Source organism: Trichosurus vulpecula, chromosome 8, assembly GCF_011100635.1.
Source record: "Trichosurus vulpecula isolate mTriVul1 chromosome 8, mTriVul1.pri, whole genome shotgun sequence".
Lineage (NCBI taxonomy): Eukaryota > Metazoa > Chordata > Mammalia > Diprotodontia > Phalangeridae > Trichosurus > Trichosurus vulpecula.
In genome coordinates, this window is record NC_050580.1 from 92849409 (window position 1) to 92872926 (window position 23518).

General features: G+C 36.8%; 1 pseudogene; it reads right to left on the reverse strand.

The window, feature by feature from the left end:
• Positions 1–1206: 1206 nt before the first annotated feature.
• On the reverse strand, positions 1207–4464 carry LOC118829228 (annotated as a pseudogene).
• Between the last annotated feature and the right edge of the window lie 19054 nt (positions 4465–23518).

The following is a 23518-nucleotide window of genomic DNA, read 5'->3' on the forward strand; positions in this document are numbered from 1 at the left end:
ACCTCTGGGTCCAATTTCTTTTATCCTGTAATAATATACACAGTTTCCTTTACTGCACCCATCATTTTCAATGCCCATTTTTGGGTCAGAAAGTCTTTAGACAGCTGGTAGACCGTCTCTTTTTCTCAGCCTTTTTCCAGTTTCAACTTATTTCTTTTTTCTTTTTCTTTTTGCATGATCCACAGATTTAAAAATGCGGTGAAAACCTAACTTGCGTGATATTGTCAGTGACTGGGAAAAAAATTCAAACTGTGAAATTAATTATGCAAATGTAAATATCAAACATTGGTGTGGTTATCAAAATGAAAGTAGTATTTTAGTTCCAAAATTACACATTTATTTTTGCAAAGCACATAAAAATTTCATCTTGCTAGTCCAACTGTTGATTGAGATCTTCAGAAAGGATTTATCATTTAGCTTTTAAGAAGATTGAAGAGTCTCACACAAAGATCAAAAGCAATTTTGTGCCTTTATTTGAATGATGTTAGACTTTATACCAATTTTGATATTTTTTATTAGAAAAACTACAATAATGGTCTTTACTTTTACTTTGCTTTTTTCTTTTAAGCAAGAAACAGAATGAGAATATTCAGAAAGTACTAGCAGGCATCAGTTAATCCAAGATACCAGCTTTAGTTCCAAAAAGCCCTTTCAAAGAAAACCAGGGTTTCTTTTTTTGGATGGTCAAAAATTTTAATAACTAGAATAACATCTGAGTGTGTAAGCAAATATCACGAAGCTTTTTAGAATTCACTTATAGTTGGTCTCCTTTTTCCTCAAATACATATTTTTCTCTGATATTTTTTCCTCAAAGTATAAAAAAGTATGAAATATAAATGAGCTCTTTCATTGTACATTTGGAATTGGATGATTCAAGCATTGTAGAGCTATCCACATACCATTATATTCCATCAAATCTTAGATAATCCATTAATATACAAAATTACACAGAAAGAACTAAAAGCTACTTTTTTGTTGCACACAGATTCAGATATTATTTTTAATCATTTTGGCTTTCTTCTATATTTGTATATGGATACATTTATTAAAATATTCTTATTGAATTATGTTTTTTTCCCCAAGTCAGTTTCCTATCTTAATACCAATGATCCAGATAAAACAGGTAATCAGAAGGAGGAGCTCTCTGTTACAATTATGAATCCACTTCCCTGTTACAATTATGAAGTCACAATTATGAAGTCAATTTTAAGACATGACCCCAAACACTGGACTGTGGTGACAAATATTAGGTCCAATTTCTTCATTATTGTTTTGTGTGTGTGTGTGTGTGTGTGTGTGTGTGTGTGTGTGTGTCATACTTGGTAGAACTCAGGCTTGGAAGCCAGCATTTATCCCCCAAACCACACTACATCTCATTGCATATGGTATATAATGACTTATACTTCATTAGGCCTTAGCTTACCACCAAATAATCCTTCATTTAGATTCAACCTTGCATTAACAATTCTTTTCAAATCCAGTTGTAGTGGACATCCAAAATCCCTGAATATGGTTGAATCCTCAAAGAGGACAATATTATTGTAGAGAAGACATCTGACATCGATAGGACAATTCTGAATTATCTCACCTACTACTTCTGAGACAGGTTGTATGAAGTCTGAATTAGCAAACTCAGTGAAAGGAGATTTCTGGCCAAGGAACTATTGATAACCAACATCAATAGAAAATTGTTTCTTTAAGATTGCATTGATTCTGTTTATTCCACTTTGATCCACGTATAATACTTGTTAAATTCTTTGACTAAATCTGGGCAGATATAACTATAGAATTCCTTCACTGCCTCAGCTATTTCCAGAGATTGTTTAGAAGGAATTCTTATTTCTCATTCTCTCAATAACTGTTTTCCCCCCACTTAATAGTATTTTAATTTTTCCAATTACATGTAAAGATAGTTTTCAACATTTACTTTTATAAGATTTTGAGTTCCAAAATTTTCTTCCCCTCCCTCCCCTTCCCCTTGCCTAAGACAGCAAGTACAATCACATTAAACATATTTCCACATTACTCATGTTGTAAAAGAAGAATCAGAACAAAAGGGGAAAACCAGGAGAAAGAAAAAAAAGAGAGAGAGAAAATAGTATGTTTTGATTTGCATTCAGATGCCATAGTTCTTTCTCTGGACGTGGATAGCATTTCCCAGCATGAGTTTTTTGGAATTATCTTAGATCATTGTATTGCTAAGAAAAGCTAAGTCTAGCAAAGTCAGTCATTGTACAATGTGGCTGTTACTGTGTGCAATGTTTTCCTGGTTCTGCTCACTTCACTCAGCATCAATTCATATAAGTCTTTCCAGGTTGTTCTGAAGTCTGCTTGCTCCTTATTCCTTACAGCACAATAATATTCCATTACATTCATATACCACAACTTGTTCAGCCATTCCCCAATTGATGGGTATCCCCTTAATTTCCTATTCTTTGCCACCACAAAAAAAGCTGCTATAAATATTTTTGCACATGTGGGCCTTTTTCCCTTTCTTATAATCTCTTTGGGATACAGACCTAGTAGTGGTATTACTGGGTCAAAGGATATGCAGTTTTATAGCTATTTGGGTATAGTTCCAAATTGGATCAGTTCACAACTCCATCAACAATGCTTTAGTTTTCCAATTTTCCCACATCTCCAACATTTATCATTTTCTTTTTTTATCACATTAGCCAATCTGATAGGTGTGAGGTGGTACCTCAGAGTTGTTTTAATTTGCATTTCTCTAATTAAAAGTGATTTAGAGCATTTTTTTCATATGACTATAGATAGCTTTAATTTCTTCATCTGCAAACAGCCTGTTCATATCCTTTGACCATTTATCAGTCGGGGATTGACTTTCATTCTTATAAATTTGACTCAATTCTCCATATATTTTAGAAATGAGGCCTTTATCAGAGACCCTGACTGTAAAAATAATTTCTCAATTTTCTGGTTTCCTTCTAATCTTGGTTGCATTGATTTTGTTTATGAAAATTTTTTTAATTTAATGTAATCACAATTAACCATTTTGCATTTCATAATATTCTTTATCTCTTGTTTGGTCATAATTTTTTCCCTTCTCCACAGATCTGACAGGTAAACTATTCCTTGCTCTCCTAATTTGCTTATGGTATCATCCTTTATGTCTAAATCATGTACACATTTTGACTTTATCTTGGTATAGGATGTAAGATGTTGGTCTATGCCTAGTTTCTGCCATACTGTTTTCCAGTTTTCCCAGTAGTTTTTGTCAAATAGTGAATTCTTATCCCAAAAACTAGAGTCTTTGGGTTTATCAAATAGTAGATTACTATAGTCATTGACTACTTTGTCTTGTATACCTAACCTATTCCACTGATCCACCACTCTACTTCTTAGTCAAATAGTTTTGATGATTGCTGCTATATAATGCAGCTTTATTTATTCTTTTTTTTTTATTTTTTGGAGGGGGGAAGGCAGGGCAATTGGGGTTAAGTGACTTGCCGAAGGTCACACAGCTAGTAAGTGTATCAAATGTCTAAAGCTGGATTTGAACGCAGGTCCTCCTGACTCCAGGGCCGGTGCTCTAGTCACTACGCCATCTAGTTACCTTTATAATACAGTTTTAGATCTGGTATGGCTAGGCCACCTTCCCCTGCATTTCTTTTCATTAATTCCCTTGATATTCTAGAACTTTTTTTCTTCCAGATGAATTTTATAATCATTTTTTCTAGCTCTATAAAATAATTTTTGGTAGCTTGATTGGCATGGCACTGAAGAAGTAAATTAGTTTAGGTAGAATTGTCATTTTTATCATATTAGTTTGGCCTATCCATGAGGAACCGATATCTTTCCATTTATATAGGTGTGACTTTATTTATGTGAAAAGTATTTTGTAATTCTCAATAACTGTTGAATGAGATATGTTATATCTCTTCCAGCAACTGGAATGCACTTGATACAGTTGCCAATCACATACCCTTCAGCCACAGCAATGACATGAGTGACGTCATCTCCACTGCCTACAACCATACCAGTCATGTCCACTTTCCTACCTGTCTTGACGTCCAAGAGGCAACTAAAGCAAGGACAACAGGTACAGCTCTGTATAGGCTCAGAATGTTTAAGGATTCAAACACAATTTTAGCAGTATATTCCTTGCTTCCTGGTATGTTTCGTGCAGGTTCAGTCAAAAGAAAATAAAGATCTTCAGGTTCTGTCTTTAGGTATTTGAAGATTAGTTGCTCCTTAAATCTCTACAAGTCCCAATCCTCAACTCTGCCATGACAGATTGGCTACTTTATTGCATAAGTTTCTATTGCTTCATCCCTAATAAAGAAATCTAGATTGGTGACACCTTTCATCACCTTCCTTTATGCTTGATCTCCTACTTTTTCAGACTCCTTGATAGCAACACATGAAAAACTGTGGCTTTGTATTTCCACCATATCCAAGTTTTGTATGTCTGGTGCCACAGTCTACCACACGAGCCAGCAGCTATCCTGCCCTCTTCTCCTCCATCTCCTCTTGCTGCAGCTGCCACTCACCCTTAGGTCCATGCTGTATGTAGGAGGATAGGGGCCCCGCAGCTGGGGCTATCTAGCCATCCAAAGCCAGGCTGATCTTATGACCTCATGTGCCCATGCAGAGAGGAAGTTGAAGGAGCAACAACTATGGCTAGGCAGGCAGGCAAGGTGGGAGGGAGGGCAGCAGCCTCCTCCATTTCCTCAGTCTTCCTGGGTGAACCTCCAACAGTTTTCTCCACCTGCTCCTTAGAAAGGCCAACTAATTTTCCTATGGGTAATTGGTGGGTGCAGTGAATAGTCCTGATAGGGCCTTGTCCATTGTCTGAGGTTATTTTGTAAACAAGCAAGTTGCCAAGTCTCTCAATTACCTTTTATGGGTTAGCTTTCCATTGGTCAGCCAACTTGTAATTCCCTGGATAGATAAAAGCAGTCTTTTCCTTGTCCTCCTCAGACACAGGAGTCTGGTAGTATCTACTAGACAGGTGGAAACCCTTGCTACCTGCCAGATGATCCAAGGCATCTTGCACCCACGGCATTGTCCACTTTGGTCTCTATGTTCAAAATTTGGTAATGAATGTGTATCCATATCCTTTCCTTTTTCCTTAGGCACTGCCACTCTGTGTGACATATAAGGGCTACTGGATTCTGGGATGATGCCATTAACCAGCATTTCTTTCAGACAGTTTCAGAGGTCTTCCATCACAGAATCCTCCTGTATCTTTCCCTAAATGGTTTGGAATTGTTGAGCTGGATTCTGTGGGTTGCAAGTTGAATACATCTCAACATCCCACTCATGCAAAGAGAACATACTTGTCTTCTTGCTGAATACCAGCCTCAACCTTTTCTACTCTTGTGGTACTGGGGAGTCCCCAGAGTCAGCTAAGGATTCAGGATCTAGTAGAGACAGTGGACCCGTGAGGCTCCTGTGGTGTTCACTGGAACTTCTTGCCCCTGTCCTCTTACAAGCCTCTGCACAGTCTGTATGGGTGGTCAAAGTGTGAAGGTATTGGGTCCCAGCTTTTACATGCACTGGGAAACCAAAAAGTTCATGTTCTATTGGATTAATATAGCATGCTTAAGCAATTCAATAGTACAGCAAAAAACATGAAATTGAAGCATGAAAACCAATAGCTTTTTCATGGAATGACATAAATCAAGTAATTATACATTCGGTAGCATTCAGACTTTTAAAAAATATTCTGTGAAAAAATGCAGCAACTGCATAACAGTAGGATAGAGCCAAGCCAGGATAAGCTTGTTACATCTCCAAAAAATATATATAAAGAAATAAAAGTTACATTCAAAGAGAATTCCAGGATATAACTAGGAAGAAAAAAAATTGTGTGTGGCTCTAGAAAAAATTCTACTTGCTATGAAGAGAAAAATAAAAGAAAAATGCAAAGAAAAATATTTCCCAGAATGGGAAGACAAAATTCCACTCTTGAAATAAAACTGACCACAAAAAAAAATGCCAAAAACTTTCTTTCTAAATCAAGGACTTTTCCCAGGCTTCATTTTGCTTGCCTGAGGCAATCCTCATTCATTCCCGAAGGACTAGGCAAGAATTCATGCAAAAGGAGATGGCCTTAAGTTTGGGGGTGGGGTGGGGTTCAGGGGTTTTCTTGGCAGAAATACTGGAGTGGTTTGCCATTTCCTTTTCCAGTTCATTTTATAGATGAGTAACTGAGGCAAACAGGGTTAAGTGACTTGCCCAAGGTCACACAGCTATAACTATCCGAGGCCAAATTTGAATTTAGGAAGAGAAGTCTTCCTAACCCCAGGCCTGGTACTCTATCCACTGAACTCTATCCACCCAGCTCCTTAGTAGCCCGTAAGGCTTAGGTTGGGGGTTTTTATTAGTCATTCAATAAAAGCTTGAGGCATTTTGGGCTTAATGGTATAGCCAAGTAGCTTCATTTGAAACACAATGGGCTGCTGGGGAAGGGGAGGGCAATAAAATACTTGAAATAAGTCTAAAACAAAAAGGAAGGGTAGCTGGATGAGGCAGTAGATAGAGTACCAGGCCTGCAGTCAGGAAGGCTCATCTTCCTGAGTTCAAATCTGGTCTCTGACACTTACTAATTGTGTGACTGCCCCCCTCTCCCCCTCCCCGCAAGTCACTTAGCCCTGTTTGTCTCAGTTTCTTCATCTGTAAAATAAGTTGGAGAAGGAAATGGCAAACTATTACAGTATCTTTACCAAGAAAACCCCAAATGGGGTCACAAACAATCAGACGCGATTAAAAAGACCTAACAAGACAGAAAGGAAATTGTCAAAACTCCTAGGGGAAAAAAATCTAGCCCCCCAAATCATGATATCATGCAAACATAAGTGATCAGAAATTATATTTCTATGGACAAAGCTCTCTCATAAAAGGAAAGAGGAGTGGCCCTGAAGAGTCCTGAATCACTGGAGTGGTGTAGGTTGAAGCTCTCTCACCTTTAGCCAACTCCACCTCATGCCTCTCATGGCAGGCCTTCATCTTCATTGGTAAGGAGAAGTCCTATACCTATGGGCTTTGGAACATTGATTACATAAGAATCATAAAAGCTTGGAGAGTTATGTTGGAGTAGAAAATAGTGGTTTTGAGAGTCAGGAAGGCAGGGGTTTAAAATTCTACTTCTAGAGATATAAAACTTCCCCTAAGAACTGCTTTTGCTGCATCCTATAAGTTTTGGTATGTTGTCTCGTTATTGAATAAAATAGAGAAAAAGGAGATCAATGAATTGGGCATGCAACTGAAAAAGCTAGAAAAAGAACAAATTGAAAATCCCCAATTAAATACCAAATTGGAAATACTGAAAATCAAAGGAGAGATTAATAAAATTGAAATCAAGAAAACTATTGAGTTAATAAATAAAACCAAGAGCTGATTTTATGAAAAAAATAAAACAATAAAATTGATAAACCTTTGGTCAATTCGATTAAAAAAAAGAAAATCAAATTACCAGTATCAAAAATGAAAAGGGTGAATTCACCTCCAATGAAGAGGAAATTAAAACAATAATTAGGAATTACTTTGCCCAATTGTATGCCCATAAATTTGACAACCTTAGGGAAATGGATGCATATCTACAAAAATATAAATTGCCCAGGTTAACAGAAGAGGAAGTAAAATTCCTAAATAACCCCACCTCAAAAAAAGAAATTGAGCAAACCATCAATGAACTCCCTAGGGAAAAATCTCCAGGGCCAGATGGTTTTACATGAGAATTTAATCAAACATTTAAAGAACAATTAATTCCTATATTTTATAGACTATTTGGGAAAATCAGTGAAGAAGGAGTCCTGCCAAATTATTTTTATGACACAAATATGGTACTAATACCCAAACCAGGAAGAGTCAAAATAGAGAAAGAAAATTATAGACCCATTTCCCTAATGAATATTGATGCAAAAATTTTAAATAAAATATTAGCAAAAAGATTGCAGCAACTTATCAGGAGAATAATACACTATGACCAGGTAGGATTTATTCCAGGAATGCAAGCCTGGTTCAATATTAGGAAAACTATCAACATAATTGATCATATCAACAACAAAACTAGCAGAAACCATATGATCATCTCAATAGATGCGGAAAAAGCCTTTGACAAAATACAACACCCGTTTCTATCAAAAACACCTGAAAGTGTAGGAATAAATGGAGCCTTCCTTAAAATCATATATAGCATCTACCTAAAACCATGAACAAGTATTATTTGTAGTGGGGATAAGCCAGATGTATTCCCAATAAGATCAGGGGTGAAACAAGGATGTCTGTTATCACCTCTACTATTCAATTTGGTACTAGAAATATTAGCTGTAGCAATAAGAGAAAAAAAAGAAATTGAAAGAATTAGAATAGGCAAAAGAAACCAAATTACCACTTTTTGCAGATGATATGATGATTTACTTAGAGAATCCTAGAGAATCAAGTAAAAAACTACTTGAAATAATAAACAACTTTAGCAAAGCTGCAGGATATAAAATAAACCCACATAAATCCTCGGCATTCCTACACATTACTAACAAAGCCCAACAGCAAGAGATAGAAAGAGAAATTCCATTCAGAGTTACTGTAGACACTATAAAATATTTGGGAGTCTATCTGCCAAGACAAACCCAGGGCTTATACAAACATAATTATGAAATGCTTTTCACGTGAATAAAGTCAGGCCAAAATAAATGGAAAAATATCAGTTGCTCATGGTTAGGCCCAGTTAATATAATAAAAATGACAATTTTACCTAAATTAATTTATTTATTCAATGCCATACCAATCGAACCACCAAAAACTTATTTTACCGAGCTGGATAAAATAATAACAAAATTCACCTGGAAGAACAAGAGGTCTAGAATATCTAGGGTATTAATGAAAAGAAATGCTGGGGAAAGTGGCCTAGCCATACCAGATATTAAACTGTACTGTAAAGCAGCAGTCATCAAAACTACCTGGTACTGGCTAAGAAAGAGAGCCTTGGATCAGTGGAATAGGATAGTTACACAAGAAGCAGTAGTCAACAACTAAGCAATCTACTCTTTGATGAACCCAAAGAATCTAGCTTCTGGGCTAAGAATTCACTATTTCACAAAAACTGCTGGGAAAATTGGAAAATGGTAGGGCAGAAACTGGGCATAGACCAATATCTTACACCATATACCAAAATAAAGTCAAAATGGGTTCATGATTTAGGAATAAAGGCTAATACCATAAGCAATTTGGGAAAGCAAAGAATAGTTTACCTATCAGATTTATGGAAAAGCAAGGAATTCATGACACAACAAGAGAGTCAGCCCTACAAAATGCAAAATGGATAATTTTGATTATGTTAAATTGAAATGTTTTTGTATAAAAAAAGCCAATGCAACAAAGATTAGGAGGGAAGCAGAAAATTGGGAGAAAATCTTTACAACCAATATCTCTGATAAAGGCCTCATCACTAAAATATACAGGGAACTGAGTCAGATTTATAGGAATGCAAGTCATTCCCCAATTGAGAAATGGTCAAAGGATATGAATAGACAGTTTTCAGAGGAAGAAATTAAAGATATTTATGGGCATATGAAAAAATGTTCAAAATCACTACTTATTAGAGAAATGCAAATAAAAACAACTCTTAGGTACCACATCTCTCCTGTCAGATTGGCTAAAATGACAAAACAGGAAAATGATAAATGCTGGAGAGGATGTGGGAAAATTGGAACACTGTTACATTGCTGGTGGAGTTGTGAACTGATCCAGCCATTTTGGAGAGCAGTTTGGAACTATGCCCAAAGGGCTATAAAAATGTTCATACCCTTTGACCCAGCAATACCACTTCTAGGGTTGTACCCCAAAGAAATCACACAAGCGGGAAAAGGACCCATATGTACAAGGCTATTTATAGCAGCTCTTTTTGTGGTAACCAAGAATTGGAAATCAAAGGGATGCCCATCAATTGGGGAATGGCTGAACAAGCTGTGGTATATGAAGTATGGAATACTACTGTGCCATAAGAAATAGGGATGATGCAGACTTCATAACAACCTGGAAAAACCTACACAATATAATACTGAGTGAGCAGAGCAGAACCAGGAGAACATTATACACAACCACAGATTTATGGATTCTGTGATGACTAACCCTGATTATTCTCCTCTTTGGTCTGGATTCTGAATTCTCTATTCTGACTTCTGAATTCTCAGTTCTCAGTGGCTACCTTCTGGGTGTATATACTCTTTTTGGGGCCTGAGTGTTTCATGCCCAGTCAGCAAAAGGGTGTGGGTTAGAAGCTTAGCATCTACCTAGCAAAAGGATGTGGTAAAGCTGAGACCTATTGAATGGGCAGGAAAGACCTTTAATCACTGATTGGCATCACAAAGGTGTGGGCTGCCTCTAATCAATCCTCCCTTTGTTGGCCCCACCTGAGGCCTATTGAATGGGTGGGAAAGATCTTTAATTACTGATTGGCATCACATTGGGCCCCAAGATCTTGCAAGTCCATTACATAGGGAACTTGTGTCTGAATAGGTACTAACATTTCTTAAGTACAACAAAATCCTCTCAAAATAAACACACCACATTTGCAAAATACTTAAAATAACATCTTATCACCAAAGTGGCCACATGGCTCACTGTCAGTCCCTACACCTTTGTATCCATTACACAGGTCAATGGGAAAACGGTGCCAATAACACCATAACGCTGTGACAATTCGACAAGGATAATACAAAAATAGGTATACAAAATAATATCATCATTCCTCCCTCAATTGAATGGGACTCAAAATCATGGGATAAGGGGTGAAGGTCTCATCCTCCATAGCTTCTTCCTGCTGAAATTGGACATAGAGCTGTCCCTACCCCAAGAAGTCAAGAGTCCCATTCGAGAGAAAATACAAACAGAAATTACAAACAGGAATTATAAACAGAGCGAAATAACACAAGTCAACAGACAGGCTTCTATCTGTCTGACCAAATCACAATACATAGTTACCAGAGAGAGAAGCACCAATATGTGGATTTTCAAAGCAGAGTAGGGTGGGGAGGGGGTGGCTCTTAACACTACCCAGTCTCATCTGGCCAAACCACTTGACCACTCTTCCAATGAGTGAAACCCCCAAAACAAAATGCCAACCTCAGGTCACATATATACTTCTCAGGGCCCTGGGGCTTAGTACCTACTTAGCAAAAGGGTCTGGGGCCTGGGGCATGGGGCCTGGGGCTTTCTTTTTTCTTAAGCAGGTCATCAAAGACTCTTGATTCAATCAAAGACTCTGGATTGAAACAAAGGCAAGGCACATCTGAAGGCACTTGATTACTTCAGTGCTGAGCCGCATTCCAGAACAAAAGACAATAAAAAGTTCCACTTTCCTTGCCATTACATTTGAAAGGCAAGACTTGTCAAAGGTACTTGACTGCCTTAGTGCTGAGAAGCACTTCTAACGAAAAAACAAAGGCAAAAAGTTCCACCCTGCTTGCCATCACAATATTGTATGTCTACTCTGTGCCACTGATCCACCTTTCTATTTCTTAGACAGTACCAGATAGTTTTTATAGTTACCACCTGTAGCAACAATTCAGCTAGCAGCTGTTGTCAGGATGAAAAAGCAACACAAGCCTAACAACAAGAAAGCTGCCAGCACAGGTTCTTTAGATCTGCTTTACTAAGGAAAGTGATGTTAAGGGGTTAACAATCTTACTTTAATCCAACATACAAATATCATTCACTTAGTTTAGGAGGAAAAGCCAGCATCCTGAACTTCAGAGCAAATACAAACAAATTACAAACATACATTAGAAACAGACCAAATCACAATTCATAGTTACCAAGAAACTATCAACATCTGGACTTACAAGCCAGAGGGCTCTTAATGACAGCTGCCCAGAGTCTCCACATCAACACTACTCCAAGAGTGAGAGCCCCCCAAAAACAACTCTGTTCTCTCTTTTTATACCATCCTTAGCCGTCATCTGATCGACCAGAATTTAGATGCATACTATTGGCTTTGGTTTTAGCAACTTTCGTTAGGGCCCTGGGGGCTTCCTGCCTCTCTCAAACTAGGGAACTAGTTTGCTAACCAGCCTGGGGCTTTACACTTAGAAAGACTCAATCAAAGACACTTAATTAATTTAGCATTCTAAAACAGTAAAAAAGTCCTACCTTAATTACCAATATATCACCTTATAATACAGTGTAAGCTCTGGTACTGCTAACCCTCCTTCCTTGAAATATTTTTTCATTAATTCTTTTGTTATTTTTGACCTTTTGTTCTTCTAAATGAATTGTTATTATTTTTTCTAGCTCAATAAAATATTTTTTGATCATTTAATTGGGATCACATTGAATAAGTAGATTAGTTTTGTTAGAATTGTCATTTTTATCATATTAGATCTGCCCACCCATGGACAATTAATATTTCTCCAATCATTTAAATGACTTCATTTGTTAAAAAAAAAGTGTTTTATAATTATGTTCATATAGTTCCTGGGTTTGTTTTGGCAGGTACACTCTCAGATATTTTATGCTGTCTATGGTTATTTTAAATAGGGTATCTCGTATTATCTCTTCTTGCAGAGTTTTGTTGGTGATATATAGAAATGCTGATGATTTATGTGCATTATTTTATATCCTGCTACTCTGCTAAAATTATTGTTTCAACTAACTTTTTTAGTTGAATCTTTAGGATTTTCCAAGTTTATTATCACATTGTCTGTAAAAGGAGATAGTTTTTACCTCATTGCCCATTCTGATTCCTTGAATTTCTTTTTCTTCCCTTATTGCTACTGCTAGCATCTCTAATACAATACTGAATAATATTGTTGATAATGGGCATCATTGTTTCACTTCTAATCTTATAGGGAAGGCTTCTAACTTATCCCCATTACAAATTATGCTTGCTGATGGTTTCAGGTAGATGCTTCTTATCATTTTAAGGAAAAATCAATTTATATCTATGCTTTAAAATAGTTTTCATAGTAATGAGTGTTATATTTTGTCAGAAGGTTTTTCTGCATCTATTGATATGATCATACGATTTTTGTTAGTTTTGTTAATGATGTAATCAATTATGTTAATAGACAAACCATCACTGCATTCCCGGTATAAATCTCACTTGGTCACAGTGTATAATCTTTGTGATATATTGTTGTAGTCTCCTAGCTAGTATTTTATTTAGGATTTTTGCACCCATATTCATTAATGAAATTAGTCTATAATTTTCTTTCTCCATTTTTGCTCTTCGTAGTTTAGATATCCACATTTGTTTCACAAAAGGAGTTTAGTAGGACTCTTTTCCCTATTATTCCAAATAATTTATTTAATATTGGAATTAATTGATCTTTAAATGTTTGGTAGAATTTCACTGGTAAATCCAGCTTGTCCTGATGTTTTTTCCTTAGGACACTCATTTATGGTCTTTTCAAGTTGTTTTTTTTTTTAAATGGGTTTATTTAGATATTCTATTTCCTCTTCTGTTAATCTAGGTAGTGTATATTTTTGTAAGTATTCTTCCATTTCAATTAAATTACTACTTTTTGGCATATATTTGGGCAAAATTACTCCTTTCTAATTGCTTTGAATTAATCTTCTTTAGTGGTATATCCACCCTTTTCATTTTTGATACCAGTGATTTGGTTTTTTTCTTTTTAAAATCATATTAACCAATTGTTTATTTTTTTAATAAAACCAAATCCTAGTTTTATTTATTAATTCAGTTATTTTATTACACTCAATTTTATTAATCTTATCTTTAATTTTTAGGATTTCCAATTTGGGGTTAATTGAGATTTTTAATTTGTTCTTTTTCCTAGTTTTTTTAAAACTACATTCCAATTTATTGGTTTCCTCCTCTATTTTATTTATGTAAGCATTTAGAGAGATAAATTTTCCTTTGATGACTGCTTTTGCTTTATTCCATAGATTTTGGTATGTTGTCTCATTATTATAATTCCCTTTAATAAAATTATTTATTGTTTCTATAATTTGATCTTTAACACATTCATTCTTTAATATTAGGTTATTTAGTCCCCAATTAATTTTTAACCTGTGTTTTTACAGTCCCTTATTAAATATAATTTTTATTACTTTTATTTATCTGAAAAGGATGCATTTAATATTTCTGCTTTCCTGTGTTTAACCATAAAGTCTTTATGCGCTAATATATGGACAAGTTTTATAAAGGTACCATGTGCCACTGAAAAAAAGGCATATTACTTTCTATTTCTATTCAATTCTCTCTAGATTTCTATCACATCTAGCTTATCTAAGATCCTATTTATCTCCTTGACTTTTTCTTATTTAATTTTGGTTAGATTTATCTAGTTCTGAGATGGGAAAGTTGAAGTCTCTCATTATTATACTTTTGCTATCTATTTCTACCTGCAATTCATCTAGCTTTTCCTTCAAAAATGTGGATGCTATAACATTTGTTACATATAGGTTTAGTTTCAATATTACTTCATTATCTGTGGTACCTTTTATCATAATGTAGTTTCCCTGTTTATCTCTATAAATTTATTTTAGCTTTAACTTTGTCTGAGATCATGATTACTGCCCCTGCTTTTTTTGCATGAGTTGAAGCACAATAAACTCTACCCCAGCCTTTTATTTTTACTCTATGTGTATCTATAATTTTTAAAAGTGTTTCTTGTAAACAACAAATTGTCACATTCCGGTTTTTAATCCATTCTTCTATTCATTTCTATCTGATGAATGAGTTCATCCCATTTACATTCAAAGTTATAATTACTAGTTGTTTATTTCCCTCCATTCTATTTTTCCTCACTGTTTATACTTCCCTCCTTCTCTTTTTAACCTATTCCACATAGACATCTAATTTACTTTTGACTACTGCCTCCCTAATCCTTACACCTTCCAAAAATCCCTCCCTTATCCTCTCCCCTTACTATTATTAGTACTTATTTACTTACTTGTATTATTGATCTGCACACCTTCTAAGAGTCTCTCATTTATCTTATCCTCTAGCCTTCTTAATTCTTAATCTTCATGCCCTTCTAAAAGTTCCTCCCTCATCCTATCCCCTTTACACCAGTTTAGATCTATCTTATTCTCTCTTTAACCCAGTTGTGATGAGAATAAGGTTCTAGCACTACCAACCCTCTATCCCCTCCTGCCCTCCACTTTAACAGTTTTTCCATTCACACCTTGTTTGTATGAGACATCATACTTAACTCAATCCCAAGCCTTCTATCTATGTATCCTCTTTCAAACTACCCTAGTAATGACAATATTCTTAAGAATTATAGACAACATTTTCTCATGTAAGAAGTAAACAGTTTGACCTTATGAAATCCCTTATAATTGGTCTTTCATGTTTATCTCCTTAAGTTTCTCCTGATTCTCATGAGTCAAATTTTCCATTCATTTCTGGGCTTTTCCTAACAAATACTTGAAAGTCCTTTAATTAATTTTTTCCCCATATAGGATTATACTCAGCTTTGCTAGATAAGTGTTCTTGGTTACAAACCCAGCTCCATTGCTTTTTGGAATATCATGTTCCATGCCCTTCAGTCTTTTTTTTTTAATTCATTAATTGTTTAGTATTTTAGTTTTCAAGATTGATTTCCACAAGATTTTGAGTCACAAAGTTTCTCCCCATTTCAACCCTTCCCCACCCCAAGATGGCATATATTCTGATTGCCCCTTTCCCCAGTCAGCCCTCCCTTCTGTCACACCACTCCCTCCCCCCATCACCTTTCCCCTTACTTTCTTGTAGGGCAAGATAGATTTCTATGCCCCATTGCTTGTATATCTTGTTTCCCAGTTGCATGCAAAAACAACTTTTTTTTTAGCATTTGTTTTTAGAATTTTGAGTTCCAAATTTTCTCCCTTCTTCCCTCCCCACACCCCCTCCCAAAGAAGGCAAACAATTCAACATAGGCCACACATGTATCATTATGCAAAACACTTCCAGAACAGTCATGTTGTAAAAGACTAACTATATTTCCCTCCATCCTATGCTGTCCCCCTTTATTCAATTTTTTTCCCTTGACCCTGTCCTTTTTCAAAAGTGTTTGCTTTTGATTACCTCCTCCCCCATCTGCCCTCCCTTCTATCATCCCCCCTCTCTTATGCCCTTCCCTCCACTTTCCTGTACACACCCAATTGAGTGTGTATGTTATTCCCTCCTTAAGTCAAATCTGATGAGAGCAAGATTCACTCATTCCCCCTCACCTGCCCCCTCTTTCCTTCCAATAGAACTACTTTTTCTTGCCACTTTTATGTGAGATAATTTACCCCATTCTATCTCTCCCTTCCTCCTCCCAATATATTTCACCCCTTAATTGTACTTATTTATTTATTTTTCAGTATCACCCCTTCCTATTCAACTCACCCTGTGCCCTTTGTCTATATATATATATATATATATGTATGTATATATTCCCTTCAACTATCCTGATACTTAGGAAGGTTTTATGAGTTACAAATACCATCTTTCCATGTAGGAATGTAAACAAAACAGTTCAACTTTAGTAAGTCCCTTATGATTTCTCTTTCTTGTTTACCTTTTCATGCTTCTCTTGATTCTTGTGTTTGATAGTCAAATTTTCTATTCAGCTCTGGCCTTTTCCTCAAGAATGCTTTAAAGTCCTCTATTTTATTGAAAAGTCATATTTTGTCCTGGAGTACTATACTTGGTTTTGCTGGTAAGTGACTCTTGGTTTTAATCCTAGTTCCTTTGACCAAGTTAAAAATTTTTCCTCTAAAATATGTGACCTAGTCATTCCTTTTCTTCCAGAGACACATTTATGGGTTGTCTCCTGGCTAACTGGGGGAAAAAATTACATTCAAGGAATCCAAATTATCCAAAGCCCAATTTAAAAATTTCTGTGAAAATATTTGGACAGGATTAATATCGGAGGATAGATATCCTTAGTCCTGAGAAGGATTCTTTCATTTTAACACCTTGTGTAAGCTTAGATTGCCTAAATTGGCAAATCAATACTTTTACTAGATGGCTTATTGGCACATTTGGGCAGACCCCTAAACTTGAGAAACAGGCTGCTGACTAATTGGCTTTGACACCAGTCCCTACAGATGTGTCTACAGCTTTGATAATCAGAAAACCCCACCTCCTTATGTAAGTGGGGAGTCTGGGTCCTGACACTTACTCATAGCATGATACACTCTGCTAACTTTCCCCCACAAAAGCAGTGGAAAAATAATAAACTGGATCAATTTTAGGGTCCTTGGTCAAGGTGCAAATAAACATCCTGTCAAATGGTGGGGTAGACTAAAAACAGTCTTGAAACTGTATTAGGAGGTGCAGCTAGGTGGTTCAGTGGGTAGAGTTTGGGTCCTGGAGTCAAGTGGACCTGAGTTCAAATTCCAGGTACAAACGCTTACTAGTTGTGTGACCCGGGGCAAGTCACTTTACCCCAATTGTCTCATAAATACAATTTTTTAAAAAAGAAACTGTATGCAGGAATTGAGGATCCAACATATCTTTTTTTAAAAATAATCATTATTTAATATTTTTAGTTTTCAGCATTAATTTTCACAAGAGTTTGAATTACAAATTTTCTCCCCATTTCTACCCTCTCCCCACTTCAAGAGGGCATATATTCTGATTGCCCCATTCCCCAGTCAACCCTCCCTTCTGTCACCCCACTCCCCCCATCCCCTTTTCCCTTACTTTCTTGTAGGGCAAGATACATTTTTATGCCCCATTGCCTGTATATCTTCTTTCTCAGTTGCATGCAAAAACAACTTTTTCTTTTGAGCATCTGATTTTAAAACTTCGAGTTCCAAATTCTCTCCCCTCTTCCCTCCCCACCCACCCTCCCTAAGAAGGCAAGCAATTCAACATAGGCCACACATGTATCATTATGTAAAACACTTCCACAATACTCATGTTGTGAAAGACTAACTATATTTTGCTCCTTCCTAGCCTATTCCCTTTTATCCAATTTTCTCCCTTGACCCTGTCCCTTTTCAAAAGTGTTTGCTTTTGATTACCTCCTCCCCCTATCTGCCCTCCCTTCTATCATCCTTCCTTTTTTATCTCCTTCCTCCTTCTTTCCTGTGGGGTAAGAAGCCCCATTGAGTGTGTATGTTATTCCCTCCTCAGGTCACATCCGATGAGAGCAAGATTCACTCATTCCCCCTCACCTGTCCCCTCTTCCCTTCCTACAGAACTGCTTTTTCTTGCCACTTTTACGTGAGATAATTTGCCCCATTCTATCTCTCCCTTTCTCCCTCTCTCAATATATTCCTCTCTCATCCCTTAATTTGATTTTTTTTAGATATCATCCCTTTATATTCAACTCACCCTGTGCCCTCTGTCTATATATATATATATATTCCCTTCAGCTACCCTAATAGTGAGGTCTCATGAATTATACACATCATCTTTCCATGTAGGAATGTAAACAAAACAATTCAATTTTAGTAAGTCCCTTATGATTTCTCTTTCTTGTTTACCTTTTCATTCTTCTCTTGATTCTTGTGTTTGAAAGTCAACTTTTCTATTCAGCTCTGGTCTTTTCACTGAGAAAGCTTGAAAGTCCTCTATTTTATTGAAAATCCATATTTTGCCTTGGAGCATGATACTCAGTTTTGCTGGGTAGGTGATTCTTGGTTTTAATCCTAACTCCATTGACCTCTGGAATATCATATTCCAAGCCCTGTGATCCCTTAATGTAGAAGCTGCTAGATCTTGTGTTATCCTGATTGTGTTTCCACAATACTCCAATTGTTTCTTTCTGGCTGCTTGCAGGATTTTCTCCTTGATCTGGGAGCTCAGGAATTTGGCAACAATATTCCTAGGAGTTTTCTTTTTGGGATCTTTTTCAGGAGGTGATCAATTTCTATTTTACCCTGTGGCTGTAGAATATCAGGGCAGTTCTCCTTGATAATTTCTTGAAAGATGATATCTAGGCTCTTTTTTTTGATCATGGCTTTCAGGTAGTCCAATTATTTTTAAATTATCTCTCCTGGATCTAGTTTCCAGGTCAGTGGTTTTTCCAATGAGATATTTCACATTGTCTTCCATTTTTTCATTCCTTTGGTTCTGTTTTAGAATATCTTGATTTCTCATAAAGTCACTAGCTTCCACTTGCTCCAATCTCATTTTTAAGGTAGTATTTTCTTCAGTGGTCTTTCGGACCTCCTTTTCCATTTGGGCAATTCTGCCTTTCAAGGCATTCTTCTCCTCATTGGCTTTTTGGAGCTCTTTTGCCATTTGAGTTAGTCTATTTTTTAAGGTGTTATTTTATTCAGTATTTTTTTGGGTCTCCTTTTGCAAGTCATTGACTTGTTTTTCGTGTTCTTCTTGCATCACTCTCATTTCTCTTCCCAATTTTTCTTCTACTTCTTTTACTTGCTTTTCCAAATCCTTTTTGAGCTCTTCCATGGCCCCATGTTTTTCTTTGAGGCTTTTGATGTAGGCTCTTTGACTTTGTTGACTTCTTCTGGCTGTATGTTTTGCTCTTCTTTGTCACCAAAGAAAGATCCCAAAGTCTGAGTCTGAGTCTGAGTCTGAGTTTGTTTTCACTGCCATTCATGTTCCCAGCCAACTATTTGAACTTGAGTTTTTCATCGGGGAATGACTGCTTGTAGAGTATAGACTACTTTGTCCCAAGCTTGAGGGGTTATGTTGTTGTTTTCAGAGCTATTTCTACACAGCAAGTTCTGCCACACCAGTGCTTCTCCTCCCCCATGAACCACCTACTTGGACCGGGACTCAGATCTTAAGCAGGCTCTGCACTCCTGCTCTGATCTGCCCCTTAATTCTTCCCACCATGTGGACCTGGGGCCTGAAGCAACTGCAGCTGTAGTTCTGTCCTCAGAGCTGCACCATCTCTGCTGCCTCCAGGGTGGTAGCCAAACCAGGAACTCCTTTCACTCTGTCCCTGCAGCTTTTCCCACTAACCTTCTCTGTTGCCTTTGGTGTTTGTGAGTTGAGAAGTCTGGTAACTGCCACAGCTCACTGATTCAGGGAGCTAGGGCCTGTTCTGCCTGGCTCCTGGTCTGGTAGCTCCAGGCCTTGCTCACGCTGGGCTCTGCTCCACTTTGCTCCCAGCTCCGTGCAATAGACCTTACCCAGCAACCATCCAGGCTGTCCTGGGCTGGAGCCCTGCTTCCCTCTGCTATTCCATGGGTTCTGCAGCTCTAGAATTTGTTCAGAGCCATTTTTTTAGGTTTTTCGAGGGACCTGAGCGGGGGGAGCTCACGCAAGTCCCTGCTTTCCAGCTGCCATCTTGGCTCCACCCCCGGATCCAACATATCTTGTGGAGGTGAAAATAAGACTAGTGTTGCTGATAGGTAAAGCTGCAGATGATATCAGAGATTAGTTTTTAAACCTTAGCTGCTAAGTGGGAAGCTAAAAACTCAACAACATCATTTCTCTCATGATCTATATCTATAACTGTAGAATAAAAGAGAAATGGGAAAAATCAAGAATCTCAATAGTCTAGTAAACTTGAATTTGGCAAAATAGTGTAGTAGAAAGAGTGCTGAACTTAGGGGACACAAGAGCTATGCTTCATCACTACCTCTATGACCTTAGATGAGTCCTTTAACCTCTCTGGGCCCCAGTTTCCTCATCTGTTAGATGAAGTTGGACCAGATGACCCCTAAGATTCCTTCCTGCTCTAGATCTGTGATGTTCTGTTAATAAGGGGATGATGTGTGATAATTTGGAAAGTTAAGTGGGACTCACCAAAAGTAAGCATGGCTTTATCAAGTATTCATTGACAATCCAACTTCATGCAATCAAAGAATCTCAAGGCAGGAAAGGAACCCAGAGGCCTTCTGGTCTAACCCACTCATGTAGAGAAATTCCCTCAACAATAACCCCAGTGAGTGGTGATACAGTCTTCACTTGAAGACTGCTAGTGAAGGAGAATCTATTGCCTCTTGGGGCAGTGCATTACACTATGGGATAGCTCCAATTGTCAAGAAATTTGCTTTACATTAATCTAAAATATACCTCTGCAACTTTTACTCACTGCTCCTAGTTCTACACTCTGGAACAAATGAGACAAGTCTAATCCTTTTATCATAGGCTAAATCTTCAAATACTTCCAGATATCATATCTTCCCTAAAGTTTCTTCTTTACAGGTGAAATATCTCCAGTTTCTTCAATTACTCGCCTTAATGGCAGTCTTTAGGCTTCTCACCATCCTGGTTAGAACACTTTCCATTCTCTTAATGTTCTTCCTAAAATGTGGTGCTCTGAAATTAACATAATGACCTAGATGTGTTATGACTAGGGTGGAGTACAGTGAGAATATGAGTTCACATTTTTGGACACTGAACTTAATGCAGCCTAAGATCACATTAGTTTGTTTGGTTGCTGCATCTGTTTACTCATTCTGAGCTTGCAGTATCCTGGAGCCTCCTCCCCCAGATCTTTTTCACGGGAATCATTGCCTAGCCCTGTGTTCCCCAATTTATGGGTATCTATTTTGTTTCTAATTCTTTGCCATCACAAAAAGTGTTTCTATAAATATTTTGCTATATATGAGGGCTGTCTTCTTATCAATGGGTTCCCTGGGGTATAAGCCCAGCAATAGAATCTTGGGGCTCAAAGGGCATGGGAATGTTAGTCACTTTATTTGCATAATTCCAAATAGCTTTCCAAAATGGTTGTACCATTTCCCAACTCCACCAATAATGTATTAGTGTTCCTATCATTCCACAACCCCTCTAACATTGAGTATTGCCATTTTGGTCATTTTTTTTTGCCAATTTACAGGGTGTAAGGTGAAACCTCAGGATTGTTTTGATTTTCATTTCTTTAATAATCAGTGATTTGGAGCATTCTTTCATGTGGCTATGAATACTTTGAAATTCTTATTTTGAGAACTGTTTGTAGCTTTTGATCACTTATCTTTTGGGGAATGGCTATGAGTCATACATATTTCTTGCTTATATATTTTTGGGTACCAAATTTCTGAGTAATTAAATATAATTTTTTTTCTCATTTGACCACCTCTCCTCTTGTCCTCAGTGCAGGCACCAACAATGGTCCAAATGTAACAAGCCAGAGTTTTTAAAAGGTAAATGTAAAGTCATAATTTTTAATAATTGTCTTCATAAGTATAGCATGGTGATCTTGCTGATGTGAAAAAAAATCTGGGTACTTCAGTGGACTACAAACTCAATATGAGTCAATAGTATGACATCAGATCCCTAAACATAATCTTTGTCTTCAATAAAAGAGGCATAGTGTATTCCACTGGTCAGAACACACTTCAAGTATTGTGTTCAGTCCTGGGCACCACAGTTTCAAAAGGACATTAAGGTTTACAAACACTAAATGTGTATGTGTAGTGACTATTTGTACAATGCGTATATGTAATGACTATTTATCTTGGCATCTTGAAACTGGAACTTTTCACCTCCCATAGAACTTTAAACCAAACTGCAAGAAAATTACCTTTTAGCAAGCTCTGGAAAACATCTATAAATGTCTGTCAAAACGGATTTATTGTTAAGGATCACTTTTTGGCAGGGTATATTTTGTTTTATGAATGTTTTTAGATTTTTTTTCTTAGAGTACAGAGGGGAATTTGAGAACATAGAGGCTGATGTAGTTTTCCATGACATAGGACTGGCATTACACAATAGTAGAAAAATCTACTATGCAATTCATGAGATTAACCATTTTTAAACAAAAAATATAACTTGAGGATTTGTTGATTTTTAAGTATTAGGCATTTTACATTAAACAATTAATTTTAAAATGGACATTGACAAGTTGGGGTGCAACATTTGAGTTGAAGGGTCAAAGGACTGAAGACTGTGCCTTTAGAGAAGACATAGTCACTGTCTTTAAATGTCATAAGAGCCAGCCATAAGATTTTGAGCCAGAAGGGAGAATAGATGCATATTTTACATGTAGGAAGGTAATTGGCCTTTGACCAATTGTTCCAAATTAGAACAGGCTTCCTTTGGGGGATAGCAGATTCCCCACTGAAGGTCTTTAATAAGAGCTTGTATGAACACTTGTTGGGAATTTTGGAGAAAGGATTCTTACTCAGGTTGGCATCAGCCTAGACTTCTGAGATCCCTACTAATGCTGAAACTGGGTAAAACAAGTAATTTCAGCAAAGGGCAAGTTGTAAAAAATAACTAATAAATAATACAAAAAAGGTAATGCTGCTACCTTGCATTTCATATAGCAATTTCCATACAAATAAAAACTACTTGAGTCTTTTTCTTAATTGCAATTCAATAAAAGAACATCCCTATGAACATCCCTATCTCAACAAGGAACAGCTACGTGGAAGAGTGATGAAGGTATACAGTTGCTTGCAGATGCCAATTATACCTTAGACTTATTTAAATGACTTTGATGCTTTTCTTTTACCCTTAATACTGGCATTAGAGAAGGTATGATGATAGAAAACAGCCCCTCAGAGTATGTTCAATGAGCTGGTAGTTACTTAGGTGATGTGAATTGATGTGTAGTGTAAGGTTAGGGGGAAGGGAATAGGTACCAGGTACTGTGCTAAGCGTTTTACAAATATTTCATTTGCCCCTCACAACAACCCTGAAAGGTAGGGGTTATTAACCCGATCTTACAGTTGAGGAAAC